A 26,005-nucleotide genomic window follows, 5' to 3' on the forward strand; every position below is an offset into this window, starting at 1 on the left:
CAGATGGCCTGGGGAGGGATCGTCAAGCCCTTGGATATAGTCCCTGCTGCCCTAAAATCACTTTCTTTACCTAAGTCATTGTTTCGTCAATGTTTTTAAGCTGTGTCGACACTACAAACTCAATGTAAGTTGTATCATGTAAAAGTGGAAACTGCTAAAGAACTTAGTTTGTTCCATTATAATTTTTTGTCAAGGTTGTCTATAACTCTAAACTGTTCTAACGAGTAGCTTTATCGTTGATTAATTACGGTGATTATCTATTAAGTTCGAATCAAGGTCAGCTATAGAATTCACTTATCGGTGGCAAACTAAAGCTTCTATTGCCTATTGCCTATCTATTTGTAAAAATTATCGAGAATTAAGCCGTTATAAGATTGTTCATATACCATCATTATAATGTGTGGTATTTTTTATTATTGCTCTTCGAAGTGAGGCATAACAAAATAAAACTGTCTGAAACTTGATTATGCATATGTACAACATGTGATAGATTTAGTTCGGAAAAGGTATTGGAGGGTAACCGCCCCTTCGGTGGGGTTTGATCCCACGACCCCAGTTCGCATGACAGGTGCTTTCCCTACTAAGCTACGAAGGACCTCCGTCGTCCACCGCAGCTTAGCGGGTACTGATGAAACCAAATTCACAGCACCAGGTACCAGCCGATCTCTCGCAATACATTTTCAGAACTAACTCTCTCAAATGTATTTTTGTACACATGTCAACCAAGTAGGATGAGTATTTAGTATTGTCCGGCTCCTACACACTTGCTTCATCAGCAACGGCGCTCAATGAAGTAGGGTTGTGTGAGGTTGTGCCAGTTTGGTCGTCAGATCCCAACACGACCACACAAGCGAAGAGAGATCGCCACTCGAGATCAGTACATTCAAAGTTAATTGCCTATATGCCGGGTATTAAGCCACCCGGAGTGGAAATTAATTATAGCCTGAATTGATTATGCATATGTACAACATGTGATAGATTTAGTTGGGAAACGGTAAAAGGTCATGCGAACTGGGGTCGTGGGATCAAACCCCACCGAAGGGACGGTTACCCTCCAATACCTTTTCCGAACTAAATCTATCACATGTTGTACATATGCATAATCAAGTTTCAGACATAGTAATTAACCTTCCGGGACTCGCACCGTTGTAAAAAGTACAACACATTGAGTGAAAATGAGATATCTTTGTAGTTAGGTGACCAATTTGCACCAAACCACCATGTATTCCTCAAAAAATTAGTTCTTCATCAATTGAAAAGATAATAAAAGTGATTCGATAGAAGGCTCGGGTAAATATAGCTAAATAAAAGGCTCAGGTGCACTGGGAAAAGTGACCAGTAATGCACTATTTATTTATTTCATTAACAATTTATCCTAAAGTAACGCAATTTTTTCTATATAATTTCTGATAATAACCTTGGAGTTGATTCGCAGTTCTTACTCACCTATGACCGTAGGTGGCCACCAGGCGGCCTTCCGGAAAACCCGGAACGTTCGTAAAAATGGTCATTTAGGAAAGTTTGTCCTAGAGCAGCGCAATTTTTTCTAAACCATTTCTGATGGGGATGTTTGAGCTAAAACATATTTCTCATACTGCTATGACCGCAGGTGGCCACGGGCGACCTTCCGGAAAATCTGGAATGTCCGTAAAAATGTTCATTTTGTGAAGTTTGTCCGAGAGCAGCGCAATTTTTTCTAAACCATTTCTGATAATGATTTTGGAGATATTCCCCAGTTCTTACTTTGCTATAACCGTAGGTGGCACTTATAAACCGGAACGTCCGTGAAAATGGTCATTCTGGAAAGTTCGTCAACGAGCAGCGCATTTTTTTCTAAACCATTTCTGATGGGGATGTTAAAGCTAAAACACATTTCTCACACTGCTATGACCGCAGGTGGCCACCAGGCGGCTTTCCGGAAAATCCGGAACGTCCGTAAAAATAGTCATTTTGTGAAGTTCGTCCTAGAGCAGCGCAGTTTTTTTTCTAACATTTCTGATGGTGATTTTGGAGATATTCCACAGTTCTTACTCTGCTATAACAGTAGGTGGCCACCAGACGGCCTTCCTTATAATCCGGAACGTCCGTATACATTGTCAATCTGGAAAGTTCGTCCGCGAGCAGCGCATTTTTTTTCTAAACCATTTCTGACAATAGCCTTGGAGTTAATTCGCAGTTCTCACTCACCTATGGCCGTAGGTGGCCACCAGGCGGCCTTCCGGATAATCCGGAACGTCCGTAAAAATAGTAATTTTGAGAAGTTTATCCTTGAGCAGCGCAATTTTTTTGTCAACCATTTTTGAAGGAGAAATTCGAGATAATACACAGCTCTTACTCTGCTACGACCGTAGTGGCCAGCAGGCGGCCTTCTGGTAAATCCGGAACATCCGTAAAAATGGTCATTTTGTGAAGTTCGTCCTAGAGCAGCGCAATTTTTCTAAACCATTTCTGACGGTAATTTTTGATGAAATTCTAAGTTCAATCAAAGTTAATTGCCTATTTCCGGGGATGAAACCACCCGACTTGGACGTTAATTTACAATGTTATGAAAACTCATATGTGAATATGTACGTTATGTGGAAAATATTGATTTGGAAAATGTATTCGAGGTAACCCTTTTCCCTTCGATGGGACTCGAACCCATGACCCTACAGTACGCTAGACTGGTGCTTTAACCAACTAAGCTACGAAGGACCTCTGTCGGCCTTCGCAACCTAGCGGCTACTGAACGAGCTCGAGATTCCCAAATTGGACGCATAGTCAAATCACTCGCAATCCATTTCTCAAGCCAATACTTCCACATGTGTATAGTACACGTCCACTGAACCTGAGTTGCGTGCTCTTGCCTATGCAATGGATTGTACGACAATTCCCCGAAAACCCCGAATGCAATTTTCCCGAACGCATTTTCCCCGAATGCAATTTGCCCGAATGTAACAATTCCTCGAATGTAACATTTCCACGAATGTAACAAATCCCCGAAAAGTTACTGTAATCGTGGATATGAATCCTTAAAAAAAATAATATTGCGTATGCCCGGAATAAGGAAATGGTGAATGTGATCCTTTCTTTAAAAATAATGCGTCTACTCGGAATAACGCAATGGATTAATCTCTACTGTGGAAGTAGGTGTTTCCCCAGAATAATGAAGAAGTGAATGTTATTCCTTCTTTAAAAAATTGTATCTGCCTGGTGTAAGGAAACGGTAGATGTGATCTATTCATTAGAGTAAGGCGTTAGTTCGATTTAAGCCAAAGTAGAATCTGGTAGAATGGAATTACCTCTTCAGAAGTAAGAGTTTGCCTGCAATAAGGTAATGATAAATGTAGTCTCTTTTTTTATGTAGACGAGTTTGGCCGGAATAGATATAATTTATAAGATCGCATCTAGCAATAAATATCAAATATATAAACCAAAAAAAAATTTTCGAATTCATCGACGTGTTCGTTTAAAGAAGGCAATATCTCCTCCAGTGTCCTTATACTGCGTAGACGCGATCATTTAAGGAAAGCATTATCTCTTTCCTTCGCTTTACTCCAGGCAAACGTGTTCAATTCAAGAAGGGTCCATCTACCCTATTTGTCTTATATCGGGCAAACGTGTTCATTTTGAGAAGGCATTATAACTCGTCTTCCCCTAATACCGGGCGAAGCGATTATCAAAAAAAAAAACATTATTCCTTTCATTCGCCTTATACCGGAAAACTAACTCTCTATCCTCCTTCCTAATTTTTCCATTCTCTCTTCCCACATCTCACTTCGTATTTCGTCCTTTCTTGCTCCACACATCACACTTCTCGCATCATATTTTTCACTTCTCATTTCTTACTCCACACTTTACACTTCTTACTATGTACTTCCTTCTCATTTCTTACTTTGCACTTCTCACTTTTCATGTCTCACTTCTCACTTCCCACTACTCACTACTCACTTCTCACTTCTCACTTTTCACTTTTCACATCTTAATTTTCACTTCTCACTTCTCATTTCTCACTTCTCATTACTCATTTCTCATTACGCTCTTCTAACTTCTCACGTTTCACTTTTTACTACTCACTGCTCATTTCTCACTTCTTACTTCTCACTCGGCCTAATGACGGTCCGGCATAATGGTCTTCGACCCAGTATCTCATTTTTTTTACAATTTGTAAGCGAATTGTCCCGCGACCCTCACTTTTGTTGAAATTACTCAAATTACTTATGTCAAAAGCCAATTATGCGACTTTATGTTAAACGGCGCAGATTTCTTTTTCAGTTTTAGTTTTATCTGTACTATGGAAATAATTCGGGGAAATGTTGCATTCGGGGAAATGTTGCGTTCGGGGAAATGTTACAATCGGGGAATTGTTATTCGGGGAAATTTCATTCGGGGAAATTGCATTCGGGGAATTGGTTTTCGGGAAATTGTCGTACAATCATGCAATGCGGTCGGGTCTGAGCTTGACGACCGACTGGCAAATAGCTTACACAACCTCACTTAATCAGCACAGTTGCTGATGAAGAATGTGTACAGCCGCCAGACATTCTAAATACTCACGCTCCTCTAATGTGGACGTGTACTATACACATGTGGAAGTATTGGCTTGAGAAATGGATTGCGAGTGATTTGACTATGCGTCCAATTTGGGAATCTCGAGCTCGTTCAGTAGCCGCTAGGTTGCGAAGGCCGACGGAGGTCCTTTGTAGCTTAGTTGGTTAAAGCACCAGTCTAGCGTACTGTAGGGTCATGGGTTCGAGTCCCATCGAAGGGAAAGTGGTTACCTAAAATACATTTTCCAAATCAATATCTTCCACTTCCACAGTCTTAATGACTGCACGTGGCCATCAGGCGGCCTTCCGAATGATTTGGAACACCCGTAAAACGGTCATTTTGGATGGTTCGTCCTAGAGAAGGGCAATTTTTTGTAAGACATTTTTGATGGTGGTCTTAGTGTTAATTCACAGTTCTCACTCTGCAATGGCCGCAGGTGGCTACCAGACGGCCTTTCCGCAAATCTGGAACGTCCGTGAATGGTCGTTTTGTACAGTTCGTCATAGACCAACGATTTTCTTCTAAACCATTTCTAATAATACCAGGAAGTTAGTCAATGCCCTTCACCATTAAATATTGTATAGAGTTTTCCACCTTCGCCAAAGGTATAATAATAGCCCAAAATAGATGTACTACGCAAACAAATGAATAATGAACTCTATCATAATAATATCTAAATAGTAGTCATTGATGATAATAAACACATCAGGTACTCGAGAGCAGAGTGTAAAATAATCGAAAATTTTTAGTGAAGTCCATTTTTCTTCATTTGTCAGTTCACTTCCGACACATTCATAGTCGGCTCTGGACAGTCAATATTCAGTTGAATATTAGTCATTGAATATTTATGCACACATTACAAATTGATAAATTATCTGAAATCTGAACACGTTTCAAATGAGTAAAGTGATTTATCATACAGGACTGAATCCGATTTTCATCTGCGGGGCACTTTCAGCGGTAAACATCAACATAAACAATGATAATTATGTTTTTTTCTGCACATAGTAAACACATTCAGTGACAGTCGAATGAATGAGTTCGTGGAGTAGTCGTCTGACTATGTCATTCTATGTTTTGAATATTCATGCGATGTTTGTCAATATTCGGACCGAAGTTGCTTCATGAAGATGAATATTTTAAGCTCTGCTCGAGAGATATTGGTCTTATTTGGCAAAAAAGCTATTTCAGCTAAAAAACTTTGTTGGGATGTGATAGGAACGCAAAATATGGAATTCTAATTTGATGTAAGAAAAAAGGTTTTAACAGTTACTGTTAGACTAGTCAAGCTGAAGTTGAAGGTACAAGATTGAAATGGAAACGCTACGGAAATCCATTTCCTGTTGTATAGCTATTGCTGTAACATGAGAAATATACGAAAAAATACAAAGTAGGCGAATGGAATGGGCCTGAGAGATCGAATCAAAGGCCTCCTGTGTATGAGGAAAAAACGGCAGTTAACAGTTTTCAGAATAATGGTTTTCATCCTCGAGGAGCTGTGGAGAAGACGGCCACTCTCCAATATCACAAATCCAGGGTTCTATAATCAAACTGGTGGTCTCACATGTACTATCACTACTCTACGGGTGAATTTTTAAACTTCACAATATTTCAACGTATTGGTTTCCAATCCCCGAACAATTTTGTAGAAGACGGCAATTTTCTAAATTTCACAGATCCCGAAATATCGAACTAAACTGATCTCTCATATATACTAACGTCGCCTTATGGCTTAATTCTGAGCTAAACATTTTCTCAACATATTGGTCTCCAATGCAAGTTTATAGAAGATAGCAACTTTCCAAAATCAATAGATCCCGAAATACCAACCAAACTGATTTCTCATATACAGTAGTGCCACCTTGCGGATGAATTCTAAACTAATTAGTTTCTCAGCATATTGATTTCCAATCCTCGAACAACTTTGTAGAAGACGGCAACTTTCTTAATCCCACAGATCCCGAGATATCAAAGAACTGATCTCTCATACACAGTAACGCCTCCTTGCGGATGAATTATAAATTATTCAGTTTCTCAACATATTGGTTTTCAGTACTCAAACAACGTCGTAGAAAACGGCAATTTACTAAATCCCACAGATCCTGAGATATAGAACTAAACTGATCTCTCATATACACTAGCGCCGCCTTACGGCTCAATTCTGAACTAAACAGTTACTCAACATATGGGTTTCCAATGCTCGAACAACTTGATAGAAAATGAAAACTTTCCAAAACCAATAGATCCTGAGATATCAAACCAAACTGATCTCTCACATACAGTAGCGCCACCTTGCGGATGAATTTCAAACTAATTAGATTCTCAACATATTGAATTCCAATCCTCGAACAACTTTGTAGAAGACGGCATCTTTCTAATTCCCACAGATTCCGAGATATCCAACCAAACTAATAACTCATACTAGTGTATATGAGTTATTAGTTTGGTTGGATATCTTACGGCCTTACGACTGAATTCTGAACTAAATAGTTTCTCAACATATTAGTGTCCAATCCTTGAACAACCTTGTAGAAGACGGAAATTTCCTAAATCCCATAGATCCCGAGATATCGAACCAAACTGGTATTTTCATGTACACTAGCGCCGCTCAGTGGGAGAATTCTAAATCATTTTTTTTTTCTTGACTCATAAGGCCGCATGGGATTATAGATGGATTTAGATTTTTTCAGAGTTTTTAGAGTTTTTAGAATTTTTATAAGAAACATTGCGCTATTTATTGTGAAGATGTACTATTTTCACCGGTGTTCCGTTGGTTCCGGATCTTCCGGAGGACCAGCAGAAGATCCATTGGACTTAAAAAATGTCCTCAATGAGAGTATATATCCCCTTTATTATTTTCCCGAAAAAATCACGTTGATATCATTTGAATTGGCTTCATTATAACGGATTTTAGGACTGTTGTACTTTTTACAACGCGCGAGTTCTCGTGTTATGAAAGTTGAAGCGAGTTGCGGAAGGTTAATTTCCACTCCGGGTGGCTTAATACCCGGCATATAGGCAATTAGCTTTGAATGTACTGAAAATAAAACTGTTCCTAGTTTTGAAAAACCCAGATTAATCCACCTACAGTGAAATTTTGACCCTTCCTTGGTTATAAGGAAATTTTTTCCAGACTCCAGCATTTAAAACGAGATAAAACTACTCAGCTTCCCACGGCGATTTACCGTGAAAGTAACAAAATAATTGCCTACCCAAAGGCGGATGTCATGGGTTGAGTGACAACTCAACGAATGATAACGTACTGTACTTCATGCTGCCTATCTATAAGGCGCTCGTCGGATTGAATAACTATTGTGACATGGTTAGTAACTATCGTAACGCTGGTTGCATATAATGTACTCGTAATTTCCAGAGACCTTGATATTAATTAATCCAGAACTAACTAAATCAGTCATTGATCTGAACGAAACTCAATAGCGTTCAATAATAACATATATTTCGCTTTATGGATGTCTAATTTGATAAAACTAAACTTGTTCAATACCTTGCGGGCAGCAGGGACCATGTCCAAGGGCTTGACGACCCCTCCCCAGCCGTCTGTGAGTCAGGGGGTTCTGCCTAGGAGGTGGTGGGGTTAACAGGGGGCGCTGTTAATTTCCTCCCAAAAACCACATACCCGCATGCAAACCTTATCAAGCGACCGTGTGCCGCTTAAAGCATACAAGCCCCTAACCCCGAATCCCAAGGTGTCAGGCGACCCGTGCCGAAGGGATGAATGGCCTGCGGGGTGAAACAATTAGCCAGGTCGTTAACGGAGCCTGTGGAGGTTCCACAGAGTGAGGGCTGCTTCGGCGGCAAGCGGGTGGCAGTGGGTGGTACCCACACCCCCCCAAGTGGTGCACATGTGGTGCAAGCGAATGGGAGTTGGGGGTATTACTCGTAATACCCCCACAGAATGAGGGACCGAGTGTATGGGTGAGCACACAAGTAAGTCTCGCATGGTACGCATGGTCGGTAGTGTTAGAATGACTGAAGTCTGGTGAGGCCTGGCAGGAGTGTCGGGGGGCAGATACCTCTGCGGCACCTCAGAAGTAGGGGACACGAAAGTCTCGCTGTGTCTGGCAGGAGTGTCGGGTGGTTGATGCTTCTGCGGCACCTCAGAAATCGGAGACATGTAAGGTAGTGGTGCGACCCCGTTCCAGGATGGGGAGACCACCACATTGGCTGAGGACTACCTGGGCTTCGAAATGTCAATGGGTGGGTGCTGCCAGCAAAGTACCTAACGGTGACCTATTGGCAGGACCAAAGCCTGAGTAGGTGAGTGTTAGGCACGCTTGACGTGCCGGGTGTTCCACGCCCAAACGATGCACAGGAGGTGCACAGAGTGGATAAAAATGGGAGATGGGGGTAGTACAACCCCCACTGAGTGAGTGACTGAATGTCAAAGAGAGTGGTGCACAAGTGGTGCAAGGATTGGGACTGAATGTATGAGCGAGCACACAAGTTAGACTCTGCATGGTACGTATGGTCAGAGTGGCTGCTTAGGCAGTAGTGCGATCCGACTGTCAGCGACGTAATGAGTGAATTCTCGCTAGGCCTGGCAGGAGTGTCGGGGCAGATACCTCTGCGGCACCTCAGAAGTAGGGGACACGAAAGTCTCTGCTATGACTGGCAGGAGTGCTGGGGGTTGATGCCTCTGCGGCACCTCAGAAATAGGGAGACACGAAAGGGTCTGCCTCGTAGCTGAGGTAGGAGCGGCATAGGAGCCACCAACCTAGGGTCGCCTCCGGCTTGGTAGACAAGTGGTGCCACCCTGTTGCAGGACGGGGTGAACACCACACTGAGTGAGGACTGTCTATGTTGTGAGATGGCGGCATGGGGTACCCCCTGCAGGGTACCTGTAAATTTGATCCTTGCAGTCATTCAAGCGGCATAGGCAGGTGAGTGTTGGGGCACATGTGGTGCCAGTGTGTCTTGTGCAAATGTGTTGCATGGGGAGTGTCGAAGAGTCGAGGCGCATACGTGCACTTGTATACGTCATGGAGGGGGCGGAATGCCCAATAGTCATCCCCCGAAGTATTGCTTAATTGCGGGCCGGGGGAATGACTGGAGAGGAAGGAGTTGGTTTTAGTGGGTCGGGAGTGGTGATCCCATCCCCACACTACCTGGGTTCGCCTCCCCAGGTGTCTGTTTGCAGATTTCCATTACCTTCGTTAAAAAAAAAAAAAAAACTTGTTGAAATCCCTTTCAATTTTTACGTTTTTGCTTTTCTGAGAAGATTTTTTTGTACATGCTCCTATATGTTCCTCAATTAAAATCATTTGTTTCTTTGAAACAAATCAGAAAAGTAGGCATATTTCCATATCATATCATTTGTTATAATTATATTTTCAATATCAAAGTGAATTTGTTTCAAATACCATACATTTTATTTAATAATTCACGAGATTTCTTGATAGATTAATACGTAACACACCTGCGTACGCATACAAAGTGAAATTATAGACACTTCCGAAGGAAGGGTCAAAAACTTCTACTCAGTGAATCCAGCAGTCGATTCCCTACGAACATCTTGAATACTTTGTTTTTCAATAAATGCCTAGCTAGCTAGATGTAAGCGTGGCTACGACTCAGCGTCACAGGGAACGAATCAGAAAAGTATTGCCGAAAAGAAAAGAACTCACATCATTATCACTGATGAAAAGGCCTCTGCCTGACTGCACTACCATTCAAGGCTCCAAGACACGATGTCCGTTGGATCACATACAAATGCCGTAAATTAGTGCGTAAATGCCAGATATGTAACGCGGCACCAAACAAAAATAGTCAACATGTGATACCACCACGACAGGATATGTCTTTGGTTGCCATCTCAGTGCTAATGGCGTAAGCCGACCCACCGCGGCAAGGTAACATATCCGAAAAAAATAATTTTCAATTGAAATTGAATATATTATGTTACAAAAAATCAAAATAGCGTACCTTGGACGGTGAGATTAAGAGAGACTTAAAAAAGAGTTCATATTAAGTTAAGTTAAGATTAAGATAATATATAAAAATCAATCTATGTATGTATGTTCGCTAACTACTTCTGAACCACTTGGCCGAATTCAACCAAATTTGGTACACACGTTCTCTATCCTCAGGGGAAGTTGACAAAGGGGGTGGGAGGGTCATTTAGAAAAGGGGGAGGGGTTTTGTTTAGAAAACGAACAATTATGTGTAACTTGCATCTCCTAGGACCGATTTCAATCAAATTTTGTACACATATTCAATATAAGGAGACAACCATATGAGAGTGTAATCTTTGAAAGGGGAGGGTTTGGAGGGAGGGGTATGGTTCAGAAAACGGGTAATTCAGAGTAAATTCTGAACCCCTGCACCGATTTCAACCAAATTTGATACAAACATTCTCTACCCTAAACAAAAAGATAACAAAGGGTGGGGCGGTCATTGTAAAAAAAGGGAGGGTATGGGGAGGGGTTGTCTTTATAAAACGAGCAATTCAGTAACTCCCAACCCCAGTACCCATATCAACCAAATTTTGTACACATATTCACTAAGAGTAGTCGATCATATGGAAGTGTAATTTGGGAAAGAGGGAGGGGCTGGGGGAGGGTATTGTTCAGAAAACAAGCAATTCAGTGTATCTTTTGAATCCCTGGACCGATTTCATCCAAATTTGGTACACACATTCTCTATCCTAAGGAGAAAATAACAAAGGGTGGTATGATCATTGGGAAAAAGGGAGGGTAAGGGGAAGGTTGTATTTAGAAAAAGAGCAATTCAGTGTAACACCTAACTCCCAGGACCGATTTCAACCAAAATTGGTGTACATTTTCTATCCCAAGGAGAAGATAACAAAGGAGGTGGAGGGTCATTGGGGAAAAAGGGAAGTTATGGGGGAAGGGGTTGTCTTTAAAAAATTAGCAATTCAGTGTAACTCCCAGGATAAATTACAACCAGATTTGGTACACTTATTCTCTATTTTTGGAAGATGGTTATTGAAAAGGTAGAAGGGCCAAACAAATATATAAAAATAGATTGATACAAAGGAACAATTCTATGAGCGGTAGATCTACCTCTGTGGGTTTTGTGCTACAGCATTGGACATTTTAATTGAATAATTTACTTTTCAGTCCCTAGCAAAGCCGAATCCATCTAGCTATTCAATATCTATATATCTCGGATACTTATTCAACGTATGTGACGTACATATGTGATTTTGTAAACAAAAATTTAAACGTTGATTTCTGCAATCTGATAGCACTCCACGCAAACCATCGCCACATACAGGTAGGGGAGGTTTCGGCTACATGTTCGTTGTGTTGGTTTGCGTAGGAGTGCCATCATATTTGACAAATCGACGTATGCATCTTTGTTTACAAAATCACATACGTCCTTTTGAATAAGTACCCGAGATATATAAAACTCAATGTTTGTATGTTTGTGTGTATGCTCCAGCCTAACTTCTGAACCCATTATTGTATTGTTTAGTTATCGATCAATTTAACCATTTATCGAAATTATGGTTGCCCAGTGACAAGCAATGATTAATGTGTTTCCTTCTGGATGGTGAATGTGATCCCTTCTTTAAAATAGACGTTTGCCCGGAATAAGGCATCGGTGGATGTTTTTCCTTCTTTAGAAATAAACGTTTGCCCGGAATATGGCGATTATGGGTTTGCTCCCTTCTTCAAAATCAGTCAATGTTTTCAAATGAAATCTGCCTTCTTCTGATCAAATGATGAAGTATCGATAAGAAAACGCAATTATCCTGTTGACCAATTGGTTTATTCATTTTCCGATTGTGAAAAAAAACTGCGAATCAAACTGGCAATTCCGAGCAAGGCCGGGTACATAAAGCTAGTATTAAAATAAAAAAAAAAGATTTGGTCTCACCAAAACAGCTAACTGGAAGGCTTCTTCAGATCAGTGAGGAGGATTTGAATGCCCTTGATGAATATTGTGCGGTGGACAATCGACCACGATGAATCGTGGAACGACCAGTTTCCGTACTTCCATGAGGATGACTCTGCTGACCCCTTTAACTCTTCACAGGAACGAATTAGCTGGGATGTCCTGCTGTACAGCGATAGCAGCCATTGGTAAAATTTTGAACCGCGGCACTTTGATTTGGTTAGCTTGTTCTCAGTGTTTGGTTTCATATGCGGGAAAAATATAATTGTCCAATGGGTTGTATGGATGACTTTTAGATGTCACTGAAATCTTGAGACTTTGCAGTTTTTTTTTCGTTTGTCCATTCACTTCAATTCATTCACTTCAGCGTAAATAAAAAAAAATGAATTCTACAATTATTTTTGGTAGAGAAACAAATCTTCTGCTACGGAAAACACGTCTGATCTCGAGCAATCAATGAGTTCTCGCAGCAACCTACGTCTTACCTTTACGTGAATACCTTTAGTGACTTTGAAATAAATTTAAAATTTGACACACGACACGACTGGCAAATTTTTCGCATCCTCTTGAAAAGGCGACCTACTTTGATTCCTCTCTCGTTTTTCTCCGTCGTACACCCACATATATGCTTAACAGAAAGCATATTTTCTGTTATATTTGGCAACTTAAGGTCACTCCTGACGGAATCCAAGCTTCAAAGTGCTCGCGTTTTCGGTGGCACACCACTCAATACGGAAGTAACGCACAACTGTCATTTTTATTTTTTCATGCATGCTGCGACGCAGCAAAACTAAATCAACAAAAATGACAGTTGTGCGTTGCTTCCGTATCGAGTGGTGTGCCCCCGAAAACGCGAACACTTTGAAACTTGGATTCCGTCAGGAGTGACCTTAACGTTAAGTAAACAGAATAGGCTGCATAAAAAAATAATAATTAAACGTATTCAAAAGAAGTTCTTAAAATGTTCTTAAAATGTTTCTTTTTTTTTGCATTTTTAATACCCCAGGTTGAGAGCCGCTGCTTTAGATGATCTATGATCTCTGACTCACCTACTTCCCATCTTCATGGAACTCAGAAAACTCATCCCCATGCTGAACCCTCAAAAAGCTATCGTCCAATCAGTCTTCGCTTAGGATTATCCAAACTATTGAAACCAGCGATTAACAAATTCATCAAAATTTTGCTGATGATTTCGTTTTTTTTCGACCAATAGAGCATTTTCAAAAATATTGTTTAAGTCTCGTAAATTTATTTTCAGATTTATTTGCATGTCTTTAAAAAAATGAGTAATTCGTAATATCTGGATCGTTTAACTTAAAATCAGAACTTCTACAAATTTATTTAATGTGCAATGTTAAACCACATACATTCGATACAGATCACATTTTTTATGGATATCCTTAAAACTCTGAGGATTACATATTTCAGAGCTTAGAAGAAATTCAATGTCAGTTTTTTTACACCCCTTTCGGGCAATCGAATTTCGTCCGCAGTTATTTGTAATATCACAAAAGAAATCATTTCAGAATATCCATTCAATCCAGTCTTCCATGAAAATACGCATTTATCGATCCCTTATGCAAGCCATATCAAATTTCTGGTTCACTTTCTCTCGACAAGAAGGGAGCAAAAAAAAATCTTTCACCTATAAAAATATTATCCTTTCTTTAGCATTTCCATTTTTTTTCGTTGCGTGGCTCTCGGTCGCATGTCTATTTTCCGCATACATATTTGCCAATATTTAAAATAGGCTTGCCCGGGCATTTACTCATCCCGGAACAGTGCCTACGCCGGGCGGCCGCCAAGTCAAGCAAAACCACTCCCAGATGGAAGGAAGCATGCCGAAGCAGCTGAAAGCCGAAAGAGGCTTATGACTCTTTTGGGGATAATGTTTTGTGTTTTTTCTTTGAGCGAAGTTTTTTTTTCGTTACTTTCTCGTTGTTGTGATTCGGTTTTGTATGCATAATAGTCGATCCGTGTTCGTTATGCCAGAATGGAAGTGGATGATTCAGTTATTAAAATGTTTGCGTAGGATTTTCGAGGATAAAACTCAAACGATCGGTACAATTTAGTGGTGTTTTCTTGAGGTATAAAATTGAACATGTTCTCGGAAAATTTGACTAAAACTTCTCGTTTTGCATAAGTTTTTGAACTTTAAAAATAGCAATAAAACATTTCTCTGGTTATTTCAACTAATTTTTCAATCATAAATGAATCCATTTTGATTTGAATTTCAAATGCGGTGCACCAACGTGAGTGATTAATCCCACGAAACCAACAAGTGAAAATAGCCTCCAGGGATCGAAATGGAAAACACCATCAGCGCGTGCAACTTTGGCGGGTTTGTCAACAGAAGCAAATCTCAATCCCCTAAATGTCGCACTCCGTCGTCCGACCCGTTACAGAAGATGGATTTTCTTCGTGGCAACGCCAACGCCAACACCTCTCACAGTCAGTAAGGCACAATGTCACTGAACCGCTCAGCAAAATCACCTCGCTTTTGGATCTACCTAATGGTAGGCGGCAGAGATACGGTTCCGCAAAAATCCCTGGGGCTAACATTAGGCAAATTAGATGTTGTTTATGCCTTTGCTATGGCTCTTTTCATCGGCAGCCGTTGGTTTGCACCAATAAAATCGTAGGAACGATGTAACAATAAAAAGAACGAAAATTTGTTTTTATAATTTGTGTGCAAAACTACTTTTTGACCCCCCCCCCCACCCCCCCCTAAATCTACTCAAGCTCTTGCGATTACATGCCTAAAAGATTAACGATTTTTTTTCCATCATTTGAAAAATCCGAAACGAGAATGAAGGTTATGAATTGATCTATCGATTTTGTTTTTCACAAGAAAAAGGTTATTAAGGTGGGACATATGTTGGAGATTTTTACTTGAGAAAATGCACGCCTTTGTATAGTCCCAATATCAACTGATCTCAACGAACCTATGTACGTGTACTTGGACTCACTGGTGACCGCCGAAAACGATACCAGTTGAAAAATTCGAGGATGTATCGAAATTTTTTTAAACAATATTTGCAATTTCATTATACGTTGGTCGGCCTTTAACCATACAAACGTGATTTATCTATGAACAATTACATTTATAGATTTATAAACTAATTAGTGTATGTATAATGAAATTTAAAAAAATGTTTATTCTTTCGATTTTTTGACTACTTGAACATACTTTTGGACGAATATGAATCAAACTACGTGACTAAAATTATTCGAAAAACAAGAAATGGTTTTAACAGAACCAGGGCAAATTATTTTTCCGATAATAATTATGGCAATTTTCCATGAAATTACGGAATTTGTATTTTAATCCCAATAAGATACTTCTAAACAAATTCCAAAATTTGTTTCTTCCTAACATCCAATAATCTAATGCGAACGAAAATCCGCTCTGATTCTTTGATATTTTTCGCCTTATGACTTATACCCGCCTACACGCTTCCAAAGCGTCACCAACGAATGCACAGACAACGATGAAAATGTCAGAAAAAATGTCTTCATAATCATTGCCATGGCAGATATTATGGCGATGGGGTGCTGTACGTATTCAAATAAAATTCCACGAAGAGAAGCTTGATTGTGAAATGATTCCCCTCAAGCGTAGATATATTCGGTGGCAGGTTGTGTAACCGTTCCACGCAGCTTCTTCCATCCCTTGGAAGCGGAAACAAGAGAGCGGAAGGAAGGAAAATACTTCTAGCAGATTAAAATATGAAGCGGAAAAATCGAATGGAATCTTTGCAGAGCGGGGCGTGGCTTGTTGGATTCGCTCACGTTTCTCAGTGCGGCACACGCACGGCATGTCTCTCGCTGGCGGTCCTGCTTTTTCTCTCACACTTTCGGAGTTTGATTACGCCAGAGTCACGCGTAGCCAGGGACGATTTCCATTTTATTGCGATGCTAGCTGTTGAAGAGTAAAGAAAGGCAAAGCCTACATAACCGACCATCACGTTTTTACAATCAGATAGAGTTTCTTGCGATATTCCGAGATTTCAACATCGCTGCACAATAACCGGAGAACGAACAAAACCTCAGTAAATGTTATAGTTTTGGATGTTTCTTATTTTTGATATTTTTGCTTTATACTGAATATATTTTCTTCTTAATTTTCAATTCAATTATCAGATTAATATTTCGATTTTTGAGAGAACTTTGTTGCAATGTTGCGAATTTCATACTCGAAACTTCAAATTCTAAGTTTTCGTCAAATACCTACAGTTTTCTCAATTTAAGTGCAATAAGTTTTATTTTATTTATAGCTTAAGCTCGATATTAGTAGATTTTTTGACATTGGAAGAGATGGTAAAAAATGTTTCAAGAAAATTATTTAGCTCTTTTTTAGTGGAATGTTTTCACTGTCATAAGACGAGTTTAGTACAATTCCATTTACTTCCAGCACTTTGTATTACTTTTACATATACGTATTTCGACCCCAACTGTGAGGCCGTCTTCAGTGTCTCGTACTTAACTCGACTTAGTATTAAATGGAATTGTTTACTACTACTCGTCATGCCAGGGAAAAAATGTTTGATATAGGGGAAAGGTTCGGCACTTCATCCCACTGCTCCTATTTCCATCGCATTAAAAACGAGGCAATGAAAAGGAATTTGGTTTGTTTCTTATTTTTGCGATTTCAGCAGTAAGCACGCGTGTTAGCAAAAGTGAGCGACGATATTGGTGCTGTATTTTTTTGTCTTGCGATGAGATGAATATATGTTCAGTGAGATGGAAAATGGAACAGTTCCCCTATCTGGATAGTGACATAAAATGTTAGATTTTCTACACAGTTTCGTACTACATTTACTGGCAAAGCAGTCACATAATATTCATTTCATAGGAAATTTTCTCTACAGATTTTATTAATATGGAGGCGCATGGTATTTCAAGTATCTTAATGAATAATGGATGTTGTATATGGGGGAAACTGGGGAGATTTGGGAGCAGCAAGGGCTATGTCCAAGGGCTTGACGATCCCTCCCCAGCCCAACTGCGAGTTGTGGTGCCTGTCTAGGATGTGGTGGGGCTTGACAGTGGGCTCTGTTAAACTTCCATATAAAGGTGCATGTATCCGTAAGCAGGCTCTGCCAAAGGGACAAAAACAGGATTGACACGACGACCCTCTACGAGACAGGAGGTTTGCGCAGGCCGAATAAGCCGCCTGTGAAACCAAAAATTACAATCGACATAAGAGATAAATACGACTCGATATATTCGGCAAAGGGCTGCAAAATGGTGGGTTGACATCAAGGAAGCAGCGCCCAACAGAGCTCTGGTCCCCACAAGTCCCTATCTCACGCTCCCACGGGTCGTCCGATGACAAAAGACCGCCAGCTAAGGGTTGTGTACTTAGATGGTAGTGCAGCCTGGGCACTGTTGTCCTTCTGACATCAGCTAGAGTGAGAAGGTACGCCTCGAGCGTCTGTTCACCAGGAGGTGCGGCTCAAACAGCGTCTGCCTGATACCCAGCGGCTGATTAACGATATGCTGAATGAAATATCTCTATCTGATCACAAGCAAATTCTATTTGAATATGAGGCTGGCCAACAACTCATTCAAAATGTAAGAGATCCCAGAAAAACAAACTGGGAACTTCATTTCATTTCATTTATTTAGTTAACATCTAAACAGATAACACTGAATCAACAATTTGACGCCACAATGCACGGTTCGAGGCCGCATCTCTCCATCCTCGGATACGCCCCACGCTCGCCAAGTCGTTCTGCTCCTGGTCTGCCCATCTCGCTCGCTGCGCTCCACGCCGTCTCGTACCTGCCGGATCGGAAACGAACACCATCTTTGCAGGGTTGCTGTCCGGCATTCTTGCAACATGTCCTGCCCATCGTACCCTTCCGGCTTTAGCTACCTTCTGGATACTGGGTTCGCCGTAGAGTTGGGCGTAGAGTGGCCAGCTTTTCCGGGCCCATCTTGATGAGCTCAGCTCCGATACCATCCTTACCAGCGGCTTTGTTGGTCTTTAGCTGTTGAATGGCATCCTTAACTTCCCTCAAGGTGGGGGCTGGTTGGCTTCCATCGTCCGCTGAACTGACGTAGTCATCTCCTCCGCTGCCTTGACTTTCACTGCCGGTACTCTCAGCGCCATTCAGATGTTCCTCGTAGTGCTGCTTCCACCTTTCGATCACCACACGTTCGTCCGTCAAGATGCTCCCATCCTTATCCCGGCACATTTCGGCTCGCGGCACGAAGCCTTTGCGGGATGCATTGAGCTTCTGATAGAATTTGCGTGTATCTTGAGAACGGCACAGCTGTCCCATCTCCTCGCACTCCGCTTCTTCCAGGCGGCGTTTCTTCTCCTGAAAAAGGCGGGTCTGCTGTCTCCGCTTCCGTCTATAACGTTCCACGTTCTGCCGGGTACCTTGCTGCAGCGCGACCGCCCGCGCTGCGTCCTTCTCCTCCAGAATCTGTCTGCACTCTTCGTCGAACCAATCGTTCCGTCGACTTCGACCTATATACCCGACGTTGTTCTCCGCTGCGTCGTTAATGGCTGCTTTGACTATATTCCAGCAGTCCTCAAGAGGGGCCCCATCGAGCTCACCCTCTTCCGGCAACGCTGCCTCGAGATGCTGCGCGTATGCAGTGGCGACATCAGGTTGCTTCAGTCGTACCGCGGCGGTCGTCGGTACCGAACATTGTTGATGACGGATAGTTTTGGGCGCAGTTTAACCATCACCAGATAGTGGTCAGAGTCGATGTTAGCGCCACGATATGTCCTGACGTCGATAATGTCGGAGAAGTGCCGTCCATCAATCAGAACGTGGTCGATTTGTGATTCTGTCTGCAGTGGTGATCTCCAGGTGTACCGATACGGGAGGCTGTGTTGGAAGTAGGTGCTGCGAATGGCCATATTCTTGGAGGCGGCGAAATCAATTAGTCGTAGGCCGTTTTCGTTCGTCAGCCGGTGAGCGCTGAACTTTCCAATAGTCGGTCTAAACTCTTCCTCTTGGCCAACCTGAGCGTTCAAGTCTCCTATGATGATTTTGACGTCGTGGCTTGGGCAGCTGTCGTACTCACGTTCCAGCTGCGCGTAGAATGCGTCCTTATCATCATCAGTGCTTCCGGAGTGTGGGCTATGGACGTTGATTATGCTGAAGTTGAAGAACCGGCCTTTGATCCTCAACCTGCACATTCTTTTATTGATCGGCCACCACCCGATCACGCGCCTTTGCATATCGCCCATCACTATGAAAGCTGTTCCCAGCTCGTGTGTGTTGCCGCAGCTCTGGTAGATGGTATGATTACCTCTAAACGTTCGCACAATTGATCCCTTCCAACAAACCTCCTGCAGCGCTACGATGCCGAATCCACGGTCCTTGAGCACATCGGCGAGTATGCGTGTGCTCCCGATGAAGTTGAGAGATTTGCAGTTCCACGAACCGAGTTTCCAATCGCTAGTCCCTTTTCGTCACAGTGGTCTTCGCCGATGGTTCCGGTCCGTACTCTCTTGTTGATTGTTCGTTGCGTAAGTTTTTTAAAGGCTGGCTTGCAGGGCCTGACACCAAACCCCCTAAATTTCCGGAGGACCATTCCTCCTTATTTCCGGTGGACCATGGTGCACAGTTTCACTTAGAGTCCCTCGCTGGCACTCGGACGATGATCAGCCGCCCCTAACATGGAGAACAGACGCTGTTGTGAGCCGATCCTGACATGGAGAACAGACGCTCAATAAGATTTGCACCTCCGGAGAGGAGCAAACCCCCCCCTTCCCTGTCAGCATACGACCATATTTCCCACCGGGGTTGGTTACCCGATGTTCCCTAAGGTTGCTCGTATCCTGGCCAGCACCGCGGGATGGTAGGGTTAGGAGTTGCTGGGTAAGAGGCTAAGGACCGCGAGATGGGGTCTATTTTTTTCCTTCAGGTACGCGAAGTACCAATGGTACGCTTTACCCAGCATTTGCCGTGCTATGTAATCTAAAACTAGAAGCTGGAGGAAAAGCTTTAACAATTAACTCAAGCTCTTGTACACAACTTGAAGAAAGTTCAAAAAAAACTTTCAAACTTAATCGAATATGCATATAATGTAAGTTGTAAAGCAAGGGAACGAACTGCTAACAGAGATGTTCCATGGTGGAATAACAAACTACAAAAACTTCGCAAAAAAACCCGGAAATTATTCAACTGGGCTAAACGAACACAGCAGTGCGATTTGTATAGAAAATCCCTCACTGATTATAATGAAGAATTGAGAAGATCAAAGAGGATACATTGGAGGCACATGTGTGAAAACATTGAAAATACTCCTGAAACCGCAAGGTTACAAAAAATCCTCGCTAAAGATCACTTAAACGGATTGGGCACCTTAAGGAAAGAGAATGGCTCTTTCACTACTTCTACAACAGAAACGTTGGAGCTGATGATGAGAACACACTTTCCATGTTCTATCATCAACCATAGTGGAGACCAAAGTACTTCTGTATTAGATACTGGGAATCAGAACAACAGAATGAATATTCGCAACCCAACGAATGAAACGTCTGGATTGGAAAGAACCAAGTATGATGCTTGTGCTTTGGCCAAACACATTTTTACTGAGGAAAAACTAGCAATGGGTAATGTTTTTAACGTAACCGCGAGTAGACGTAGGACTAATATAAACGCAACGTGTTTACATTTGACTTCTAACTTTTGGATTTATGGAGTTTGATTATAGGTATTGATATTGGAAACGACAACTTCCATGCTGTGTAGAATTATTAGCAATATGTTTATTTAAAGCTTCTGGAAATAAAACTAATAAATAAATACATAATTAGAATTGCTTTGTTTCTGACTATTAAGCCCTATTTACTTAAGCAAATGTAGGGCATTTATAGATTTCTTAATGATGATAGTATTTGAAGTTTTAAAATTCTATTAATAAAATTTTCAGACTTTTAGCATTAGCATTAGCATTGTTACGGTGTAATTCGTAGATTGGACACTAGTGATACTCATGTTTTACTTTTGAGATCCTTATCTAGAATGCTATCAGAAATCAAAAAGGGGAGTGGTCCTTGATTCCAACCTTTAACAAAAATAACAAAAGCATGAGGATTACTACTCCTGGCCACGCCCATCTTCACCGTAACTAGGGAGAGGAAGGAAGTGTTGATGTAGTACTTACTTAACGAGAGGCCACCGACTTAGCGACACCCTCATAAGTACCACGGAATTGGATAATGAGGAAGGTATTCGTTGGTAGATCTTACGCCGTAACACACCACGTAAATGTGTCTACCCAGCATTACGGGTACTATTAATAAAATTTTCAGACTTGGGCAAAATGTGCTATTTTAGGGGAACCCGCTTACCAAACAAAGAAATATAGCACAAATTCCGATGCTTCTTTTTGCTAACAAGCGTGCTTACTGCTGAAAAAAATCACAACAATATGAAACAAGTCAAGGAGCAGTAACCCTACTAGAATAGAAGAGGTACTGTTAATACGTCAACGAAAAATTATTCAATGTTTTGATTCCAAACTACAAGTCTACGTCAAGTTTAATAATATAATTTCTCAGAAAATGAAAAACAAAGAATAAGATAATGTTTATTTAAATATTCTTCTGGAAATTATTGTTTGCGGACTTTTTCAAAACATTTACATGTAATACAGCGAAATGTTTTAACCTAAAATGGATATTAACATAATTGCTGATTGTGCATCTTTAATTGCTAATGCCTTCTGTGAATAAATGAAAGTAATTATTTTAATCCAATTTTTATTCTCATCATTGTAGCTGTTTTTTTTTTTTGGGAAATCAGAACTGTTATAGTATAACCATGTTTTAATGTACGTGTCGTTTAGTACCAAGCACAACTTAACATATGGTCCGTCATATGCCATGACTCGTACCCATCCCGGGATCATGTGGATTATGAAACCAATCACTTTTCGTGGATGAGCAGACCAAATCCCTCTAATTTTATTATTCTTCATCCACCACCGTTGCCCTCGCTGCCTCAGCCATCATCGGCCACTAGCCATGAACTCCGAGCGATGCGATGGGCGATTGCATCCATCGCAACCGACACCACTGCATTCGACCATCATCAAGCACAGAATGACAAAAAAAGCGCCCACTTCTTTCATGCATATTCGCAAACCCACTGGCAGTTCTACTGCTGGCGACTGCATGCTGTGTAGGTACACAACCACAGCGAACGAACGAACGAAACGAATAATGCGCGAGCAAAAAGCACGTCAGTACGCGTTGCTGTCAAATATTGTAATGGCTCGCACACGGCAGGCACTGCTTCTTTTATACACGAAGAAAATCTTCCGCTAGACCCAAAGGCCCGTGACATACCGCATTCTGATGTCCGTGTTAGGAATGCACGGGATTGATTACATATAAAATTTTTGGTAACTTTGACAAGAATTGAAATTTTCAATAGTCTATCGTTAAGAATCTTAAGTTTCAATGAAATAGGCAAATTGCTGGAGAGCGTCCGAGTCGATTGATATATAAATCTTAAAAATCCATCGAAAGATAAAGGCGCTAGTATCGTTTGAAATCTTCCCTTCCAGCGTAACGCTCTCGATTTCCAAAAATCTAAATGACACCCAGTATAGTAAAGAAAGACGTAAGTCCTACGTCAAAAGTTGAATGGGCGATTGATTCCTTTGAACCCTTTAAGTCACCAGGTAGGGATGGAATTTTTCCTGTACTACTACAGAAGGGAAAGGCAACCTTAACACCCATTTTAACACAAATATTTCAGGCTAGCCTATCATTGAGCTACATTCCAACTGGATGGCGACAAGTCAGGGTCACATTCAAACCTAAGGCAAACAAAAAGGATAAAACCTCCCCGAAATCCTTTAGGCCAATAAGTTTATCATCCATTATGTTGAAAACAATGGAAAAAATAATTGACGAACACATAAAGTCAAATTATCTAAATAAAATCCCCTTAAGCAAATATCAATTTGCGTATCAGGAAGGAAAATCTTCAGTAACAGCTCTGCATGAGGTGGTTACAAAATTAGAAAGATCTTTTGATGCAAAAGAAATTTCACTTGCTGCTTTCATTGATATTGAAGGAGCATTCGACAACACATCTCATAATTCAATAACAACTGCAATGACAAAATATGGTTTTGATCAATGCATTGTTACTTGGATCAATGAAATGTTATCAAAAAAGAGATATCAGCATTCAGCAAACCTGGGAAGCTCATTCATAAATGTTAGAGCTGTTAAAGGGTGCCCACAAGGAGGCGTATTATCACCTCTGTTGTGGTCTTTAATAGTTGATGATCTTCTCAAAAATCTGGTAGCACAAGGCTTTGAAATTATCGGCTTTGCTGATGACTTAGTCATAATCGTACGAGGGAAATATGATTGCACTATCACTAATAGGACTGAGCATAAACCCTTCCAAAACTACTATTGTACCATTCACACGAAGGAAAAAAATTTCCATAAAAAACATAACACTGAAAGGCACAGTTTTAGAACTTTCAAATACAGTCAAATACCTTGGTGAATATCTTGACAGTAAACTAAACTGGAATACGCACCTGGAGCAAGCTATAAAAAAAGCAACAAATGCTCTATGGATATGCAAAAGAACATTTGGTAAACAGTGGGGTCTCAAGCCAAAAATGATCTATTGGATTTATTTGGCGATTGTAAGGCCAAGGATTACTTATGCCTCATTGGTCTGGTGGCCAAAAACGAAGGAGGTAAAGGCTCAAAGAATGTTGGAAAAACTTCAAAGACTAGCAACTCTTTCAATGACTGGTGCAATGAGAAGCACACCAACGAAAGCACTAGAAGCACTACTCAATCTACTTCCTTGGCATCAGTTGATACAATTAGAAGCGGAGAAGAGTGCTCTAAGGATAAAGAGATCCGTAAACCTCTTCGAAGGTGATATGATAGGACACCTAAGTATTCTTAAAACTATTAGAATAAACCCCTTAGTGTCGAACAATGAAGATTGGATGAAAAAAAAACAACTTCACTCGACAGTTTGCAGTATTCGATCCAGGGCGTCACTTGTGGCAACAGGGAGGGCCAGACCTCCGACCAGGCTCGATTATTTTTTATACGGATTTTTTTTTTATAAAACATTTATTGGTCGTGCAGATTAAAAGAATTATTACAATGAATTATTCAAACTTCACATGTCAGGTGGAAATCTAATTCATGGACATCTACTCTTCCATTGACGTTGATAATGTAGGAGACGTATGCGACGAACAGTTTGAGAATTTTTGTCTTCAGAGTTGGTGGTATACCGTCTAACGTTGGCCTCAGTAGGTCGGAGAGAGTGAGTAGACGCCTTCCGGGAATAATCGTGTTCACCTTGTGTTGAATATGTAACCAAGCCTGGGTGACTTGTGGGCATTCATTGAATTTGTGTCGGATTGTCTCTACTGTCCCATTGCAATGCAAGCATGTATCGTTATCGGCGCGTCCAATAGTATGGTATAGCTTCCTGTGTGCGACCTTCTCATTTATTATCATGTACAGGCTGCTTTTTTTGTGACGGAGATAATTGTGGTGCGTTAATATTGCGCCAGACTTTGGTCCATCTTATGTTAGGGTGTGCCGTATCGACTTTTGGTTCTTCCGTCTGCTCTATGAGATGTCGATGTATAGCTTCGGCCGACGGGTTAATCATTATCTGTGCGGGGATTTGATTATTAAGCTGTCTTATTGTCTTCACATCGGGTAGGTCCGCAGGGCAGCGGGCGAGGATACCGTTGGTTAGTACCATGAGGGTACTATAGTAAGGCATACAGATTGCATCCTGCATGTGACGGTTAAGCAGGAGGGATTTACATTTGAGTGTAAAGAGTTTTAAACCTAGGCCACCCTTGTTTTTTGGCCGTGCCAGTTGTAGCATTGGAATGCGTGCGGGAATACCGCGCCAAAGGAAATTACCCATTGCTTTCGTTAGTTTGGCTGTGTGGATGGACGACGGTGGGAGAATTGAAGCTAAGTAGGGGAACTGTTCCGTTTTCAATCTCACTGAACATATATTCATCTCATCGCGAAACAAAGAAATACGGCACCAATTTCGTCGCTTCTTTTTGCTAACATGCGTGCTCACTGCTGAAAAAAATCACAAAAATAATGAACAAATCAAATACCTTTTCATTGCTTTGTTTTTCGTAGGACCAATATCGGAGCTATGAGATGAAGTCCAGGAGCAGTAACCCTACCATACCTTTGAGCTGGCGAAAACGTTCAGGAGAGTGACTTTCTGGTGCAATGAGAGCGAGCGTCCAGCGTGTAACCATGTGATTTGAGAGAAATTGTTGATCATTGCATTCCAATTAAGCCTTACCATCAGGCGGATGCTGTTTTCAAATACAACGCCCAAAACCTTCACTGTGTTCGTTGTTTGGAGCCACGGCACGATTAGTGTGTTGGGGCCGTTCGTGTCGCCGATATCTATTGAGAGGGTTTTTTGCAGGTTTAGTTTTGCCCCAGATGCGAATTCAAAACGAGAGAAAAAGGATGTCGATTCGATGATGGCCTGAACGGTGCTTGATATGATGGTGATGTCATCTGCATACGCGACGACCAGTTTGTTTCCGTGGATCTGTTCAAGTTTGCTGA

This window comes from Armigeres subalbatus, chromosome 3 (genome assembly GCF_024139115.2).
Source record: "Armigeres subalbatus isolate Guangzhou_Male chromosome 3, GZ_Asu_2, whole genome shotgun sequence".
Taxonomy (NCBI): Eukaryota; Metazoa; Arthropoda; class Insecta; order Diptera; family Culicidae; genus Armigeres; species Armigeres subalbatus.